The following is a 7,174-nucleotide window of genomic DNA, read 5'->3' as shown; positions in this document are numbered from 1 at the left end:
AGAAATCATACGCTGGTAGTAGTTGCGCCTATTTGGTGGTTGTCCTTGGAATGTTGTATGTCAACTTGATCTTGAGGGTGTTAGATGTCGGGAGGATGACATTTTTCTTATATCTTCTAGACATGAACCTTGCCATGTGATTTCGTTCTTCAATGAAAAATGGTAACCCTTTAGTTTTTCTCAAGATCATGTTTTGACAAGAATTCATATGATAATATGATACAATAATTTTCAAGTGATTTGTTCATCATCTCCCTTTCTTTGCCAAGGACTGAATCTTGGTGAACATGCTATATCACTGCAAGGTTAAGTACTGACACGTGAATCGGGCCACGCTCACTGGTAGGCTAGGTTCATGAGGGTGAGGCTTCCTATTGGTTGCTCCATGCTGCAGTCTTTCGACCAAATGCACAAGGTCATGTCTTCATGGGCCTGCCTAGTCAGCGTCTTTATTATTGGGCGCACCTTTGCTCCAATTTTTCCAGCAAAATTTTCAGCCACTTTCTTTCTTTTCTCAATAAAGATATGAACATTTTGTAAACTAAATTAATTTATTTTTAAATTAATATTTTAAAAAACATGAACATATCAAAATATACAAGAATACTCATAAAATTATGGGGACACTTTTTAGTTACATGAATATGATCATTTTCTAATTATATGAGTACTTTATTTAATTAGATGAACATGTTTTCGAAAAACATGAATATTTTCGTAGTACATAAACACTTTTCTCATTTGCATGAACATTTTTTTAAGAATGTGTAGACACTTATCGAAAAGTTTATCATGTAGTGAAAAAAATATGCACCATGTATAAGAAAATGTTTGTCGTGTATTTAAGAAGTGTCTTGTATACACACAAAATAAAAAAATTGTAATAAAATAAACAAAAAGGAAAGGGAGAAAATGTGCAGGAAATCCAGAAAGAAAGCCCTAAGAACGATACCAGCCGGGACAGGAAAAACAGACAAAAAAGCGGGAATAGAAAATTGGCAAAATGTGCCGATCCATTGGGCGCCCCTATGTCTCTCTGACAACTAGACAAAGGGATCCCGCGCCTCAAGGGAAGCGCGACATGCACCAGCACAGGCGCGCTGGAGGCCACAGTCTCATTTTTCTTTTTAACTTCTGTTTGTATTTCCAAATATTCAAAATAACATAAATTATAAAAAGAGCTTTACATAAAATATTTTGAAAAAAGTGTTAACCAAGCGTTTAGAAAATGAGAAATATGCCTAGCGAAAATGTTTCTCATGTATACTAAAAAATGTAAAATGTTTATGAATATGTTGATCATGTATTTAATTTTTTTAATCAAACATTTGAAAAAACACAAAACATGTATTTTAAAAATATTAGTGAACCATTTGAAAAATATTTATTATGCGTAGAAAAAATGTTGAACATGTATTCGATAAGCATTTAATCTTGGATTTGACAAAATGTTCATCAAGAATTTAAAAATGTTGATTGTGTACCGAGAAATGTTGACCATGTATTCAAAAACATTAATCTCATATTTGAAAAGTATTAATCGAGCATTTGAAAAATGCTCAAATGCGTATAGAAAACATGTTGACTATGCATTCAAAAAATGTTAATCTTGCATTTGAAAAATGTTAATCATTTGAAAAATTCTTAAAATGTGTATAAAAAAATGCTGACCATGTACTAAAAAAATTAAATATATTTTAATAATGTTAAATGTGTATTAGAAAAATATACTTGATATATACCAATATTGTACACTGTATATGGGAAAAGGTTGGCATGAAAAAAAGAAATATAGAAAGAAAAGTAATAAAAAAGCAAAAAAACCAAGAAATAAATATATAGAAATGAAGAAAGCTGGAAAACTGGTGAAAACCATTGAACGAAACGAAGAAAAATGATGAAAACATAGAAAATAGAAAAACAAAAAAGCAAAGAAACATTAAAAGACAAAAAGCAATAAAAAAAACGAACAAGAAACAAAACCCAGCGAAGGAAAAAAAGATGAAATCGGGTCGGCCCAGTAGCTACAGCATGGTGGTAAAACCTTTAGCGAGACCTATGGCAGAGGAAGCCCCTATTTGGCGGTCTTTGCGTCAAATTGGCAGTGCCACGCATAGGTGACAGTCCGACTGCGCCGTATCATCGAGCTATGCCGCTCACGAAAACGATAGCAAAAAAAAAGAGGGGCCGGAACGATTTGACGTTTCGAACATGTGATCTACTGCTTGCGCTCCCGTGCTCATGGTCATACCACTAAGCTAGTACTGCCGTCTGTATCCTCTCAAAAAAAAACTACTGACATCTATAAAGCGGCGAACATCTTAAAGAACTAAACCGGAGTGGAGTATTGGTAGCGAACCAGAACCAGAACCGAATTATTGAGCATAGTGAACGTAAGTGTACTTTCTTTATGTGTAAATGTGGAAAAAGTGAGAACATTTTTTTAATGACTGAACAATTTTTCGGAGAATTCAAAATAATATTATAAAATAGGAACATATTTTGAAATCTATGAACATTTTTTAATACACGTTCCATCTTCTAAATATGTGAATATCTTCTGATCTATGAACAATTTCTTAAAAATGAGATTTTTTTTTATTGGAAACACTTACAATCTTTGAAAAATTAGAACACATTTTGGAATTCTAAAAAATTATGAAAATGTTAGAAAATTTAACATTCCGAATAAATTTTTAAAATACCTTTTCTTTTAGCTCTAAACGTTTTGAGAACTTGAACGAATTTTCTAATTGCGAATATTTCTAAAATTGGAACGAATTTTAAACTCTGAACTTTTTTTGAACACCTGAAGAAAACATGAATATTTATTGAAATGCAAGAAACATTTTGTTAATAAACTACATTTTTGCACGGGTGAACAATTTTTTAAAAGTGAGAACATTTTTTTAAACACTAACAATCTTTTATAAGATTTGAACACATTTTGAAATTCGTGAACATTTTTTGATTTGTGAACAAATTTTCCAAATGGTAACATATCTTGAAATTCAGTTTTTTCTATTTGTGAACTAATTTCGGGAAAAAAACATTTTTTGAAATTTGGTAACATTTTTTCGTATTTATGAACAAATTGTTTTAAAATGAGAACATTTTCCTAATTTCGAAAAAAATTATGGATCTGGAACAACTTTTCTAAATGCCCACATTTTATGGAAAAGATAAAAAGAAAAAGAAAGAAGAAAGAAAGAAAAGAAACAGAAACTGAAGAAAATGAGAAAAGGAAAGGAAACAGAAACAAACAGAGAAAACTGTATGATGAATCTTCTAGACGGTTCCCAAAACCGGCTAGAAACCTTCTAGGAGTTTCGCAAAATCGGAACTGCCAAGCAATGCAAACAGTGGTTGATGGACCGGCCCAATTTGTGGCACCCCTGTGCGGTTGCCCAACCCTTTGACGCAGAGAGTGTCAAATACGGTTTCCCTTTGGTAGCGAGATATAACATCGGCGAAACTCTTGTTCTGAGCAGCAAATAGGAATCACCCAACATTGAAATGACCCGCGGAGTCTATGTACCGATGTCCACAAAGGAGTACCATCTCGCAATAGGCTAGCGTGCTATGGGCGGCCCAATTCGAGTTCCATCGGAAATGGGTTTTAGGCGCTATTTTTACTCCTTTTATTCTGTGTGGTCTTTGTGTTGGTTTTCATTGGTTTTTCTTGCAGTCTTTTGATTTTCCTTGTTTTTCTTGCAGGTTGTTTCTTTTTCATTTTTTGGGTTTTCTATGTCTTTTTTCATGGTTTAATTTGAAGTTTTATTCCCTTTTTCCTTTGAAAACACATGTCTACTTTTTGCATAAACGTTGTACATTTCCCGTATACATTTACAACATTATTTTAATACACATTTAACATTTCATAACTACATGATTAACGTTTTTGCAATCTTTGATGTATATTTTTTTACACACTCTCTATATTTTTTTGTATACATCTAAAACATAATTTTTATAAACATTTAACAGTTTTTAGATACATGATTAATTTTTTGCCATATACATGTTTTGAAATTATTTTCTAATCCATGTTGAGCTTTTTCCAATAACACGTGGAAACATTGTTTTTAATGATATGAAACATTTTTTAAAAATAGACGAACATTTTCGTACATCGTATATACATTATTTGTACATTGCATAAATATTATTTGAAAACGTCACAGCATATTTTTGAAACGTCCGAACATTTTTTTAATGTACCTTACATTTTTTTATTGGTACAGAACAATTTTTAACCACAGGAATACTTATTTATATTATATTATATACTTTTATATAACATGCTTTTTGAATGCGCCAACTTTTGTGAAATGTCAAAATTTTGTAATGATGTCTATATTTTTGCAAATCATGCTAACAATGTTTACACTACATTAATATTTTTCAAATTGGATGTGTTTTATTTTTTATGTAAATTTAAGTTTTAGAAGACATGTATTTATAACATCTTTAAAAAGATGAAGAAAACAAAAAATATCAAAAAACAAACAAATAAAAAAAGAAAATGATATTTTTCACCTATATGAAGCTAACAGGGCAGACGAGCTCGTGTCTAGCTGCGGGCGAGACACAGCCGCTCCCTGCAAGAACGATCAATCAATGGATAAACCCTCTTCGGCTATGCACTTGCATGAAAATCAATGCCCAGCCCAGCTGGTGCTGGAATTTTGTCTATTTTAAGCCTAGTCTAATAGCAGTTTCAGAAGTTTCTAATAAATACTAGAGGCCCAACTAAAGTTTAGTCCCACACTGCTAGTTTAGAGGGAGTTGGATCTCTTTATAAGGGAGGCTCTTTCTCCACATGTATGAGGATGAGAACAAGAGGGACATCCACGCGCGTTCCTCCTCCGCCGCCCGCCTCGCCGCGCGTTGCGGGAATGAGCCGAGCCACGCGGAAGCTGAAACGTTTTTGCGTCTCCCTCGTTCTCTTAGGCCTCCGAAACCGCACCTTTTGAGTCCTGTACGGAAGAAGGGTGATAAGGTTTTTGGGGAGCGCTTCGCGCGACTACTGACTTCTTCGTCACGGACGCGCCGGACTCCGACGACTTCTTCCCCGACGTTGACAACCTCCTCGACGACATGGCTGGCGAGGACACCGACCCCAAGACCGGTGCATCTGCTCCCGTTCCGTACGTTCTCATACTCTTTCTGTTAGAGGTTCTGTCACAACTTCTTGCTCTAGTGTCTGTTCTAGATGTGTTCAGTTCTAGTTCATATATACAGATGCTATTTACCTTCTCTCTGTCGAATTGCATGACTTGTTTTATCTCTACTATATTAGTCATGCTTTATCTAGTATTTCTGTCAATAAAATCATTTGGTAAATTGCTCATATTTCCAACAATCCAAAAACCTTATTATAGGCAATTTACCCCGAGTGGTTTTGCTGCTTCCATGAGACCTCCTATGTTTGAGGGTATCCACTATAAGAGGTGGCGCGTGAGAGCAGTCTTATGGTTTCAAACCATGAGTTGCTATGACGCCACTCTTGGCAAACCTGAAGGAGAGCTTGATGCTCAACAGGCACAAGCTTTTCAGAAAATGGATACTCCGTTTAAGGCTGCTCTCTTGAGTGTTCTTGGTGAGAACATAGTTGATGCTTATGCGTCAATTGATAATGGAAAAGATATGTGGGATGCACTCGAGGCCAAGTTTGGGGTCTCGGATGCTGGCACTGAGCTGTACATCATGGAGCAATTCTATGATTATAGGATGACTGAAGAGCGCTTCGTGGTTGAGCAAGCTCATGAGATACAGTCATTTGCTAGAGAACTTGAGCACTTCAGTTGTATGCTACCGGACAAGTTTGTTGCCGGAGGTATCATCACTAAGCTTCCTCCTTCGTGGAGGAACTTTACTACCTTACTGAAATATAAGAGACAGGAGTTTTCCGTCCCGGATCTCATTGGCACTCTTGATGTGGAAGAAAAGGCGAGAGCAAAGGACACACGTGCTCGAGGTATTGAGGGAGGATCTAGTACCAATCTGGTACAGAAGAAGAACTTCCAGCCCCACAAGTTCAAGAACAAGGGCAAGTTTGATGGTAAAGCAAAGTTTGATGGGAAGAACAAGGCTGTGCAACACACGAACTTCAAGAAGAAGAATGACAAGAAGAAACGTGTTTGTCATGTGTGTGGGGATCCTGATCATTGGGCTCCTATTTGCCCTAATCGCTATGACAAGCGTCATCCTGGGAAAGGCGGCAAGACCGCTAATGTTGTCATTGGAGACACTGACATGAAGGATGCTGGACCGCAGGGACTTCAACCGTGCTGATGGGCAACGGTTCAAGTGCTTCTATTCGTGGTGTTGGCACGGTCGATCTGAAGTTTACTTCGGGGAAGATCGTGCGGCTGAAGAACGTGCATTATGTCCCCTCCGTCAATAAAAATCTTGTTAGCGGATCTCTTCTGTGTAGAGATGGCTACAAGCTTGTCTTTGAGTCGAATAAATTTGTAATATCCAAGTATGGAACCTTTGTTGGTAAAGGCTATGAGTCAGGAGGCCTGTTTCGTTTATCCTTATCAGAAGTTTGCCATAAAGTTGTTAATCATATTTGCAACAATAGTGAATCAAATGTGTGGCATTCACGTCTTTGTCATGTTAACTTTGGTTGCATGTCGCGACTAGCAAAGTTGAACTTAATCCCTAGTTTCACCACTGTCAAGGGATCCAAGTGTCAAGTGTGTGTGCAAGCTAAGCAACCTCGTAAGTCTCATGTGACTGCGGAAACGAGAAATCTTGCACCACTAGAACTCATACATTCAGATCTATGTGAAATGAATGGTGTTTTGACAAAAGGTGGAAAGAAATATTTCATGACGTTAATTGACGACTCCACTAGATACTGCCGTGTGTATCTTCTGAAATCTAAAGATGAGGCTTTGAACTTTTTCAAGATCTATAAAGTTGAAGTGGAAAACCAACTTGATCGGAAAATCAAGAGGCTTAGGTCCGACCGTGGTGGAGAGTATTTTTCCAATGAATTTGATGCTTTTTGTGCGGAACATGGTATAATCCATGAGAGGACGCCTCCCTATTCACCTCAGTCAACTGGGGTGGCCGAAAGAAAGAACCGTACTCTAACAGATTTGGTTAACGCCATGTTAGACACATCGGGTCTCTCCAAGGCATGGTGGGGGGAGGCGATATT

This window comes from Aegilops tauschii, chromosome 7 (assembly GCF_002575655.3).
Source record: "Aegilops tauschii subsp. strangulata cultivar AL8/78 chromosome 7, Aet v6.0, whole genome shotgun sequence".
NCBI classification, from domain to species: domain Eukaryota; kingdom Viridiplantae; phylum Streptophyta; class Magnoliopsida; order Poales; family Poaceae; genus Aegilops; species Aegilops tauschii.
This window is presented reverse-complemented; position numbering follows the sequence as displayed.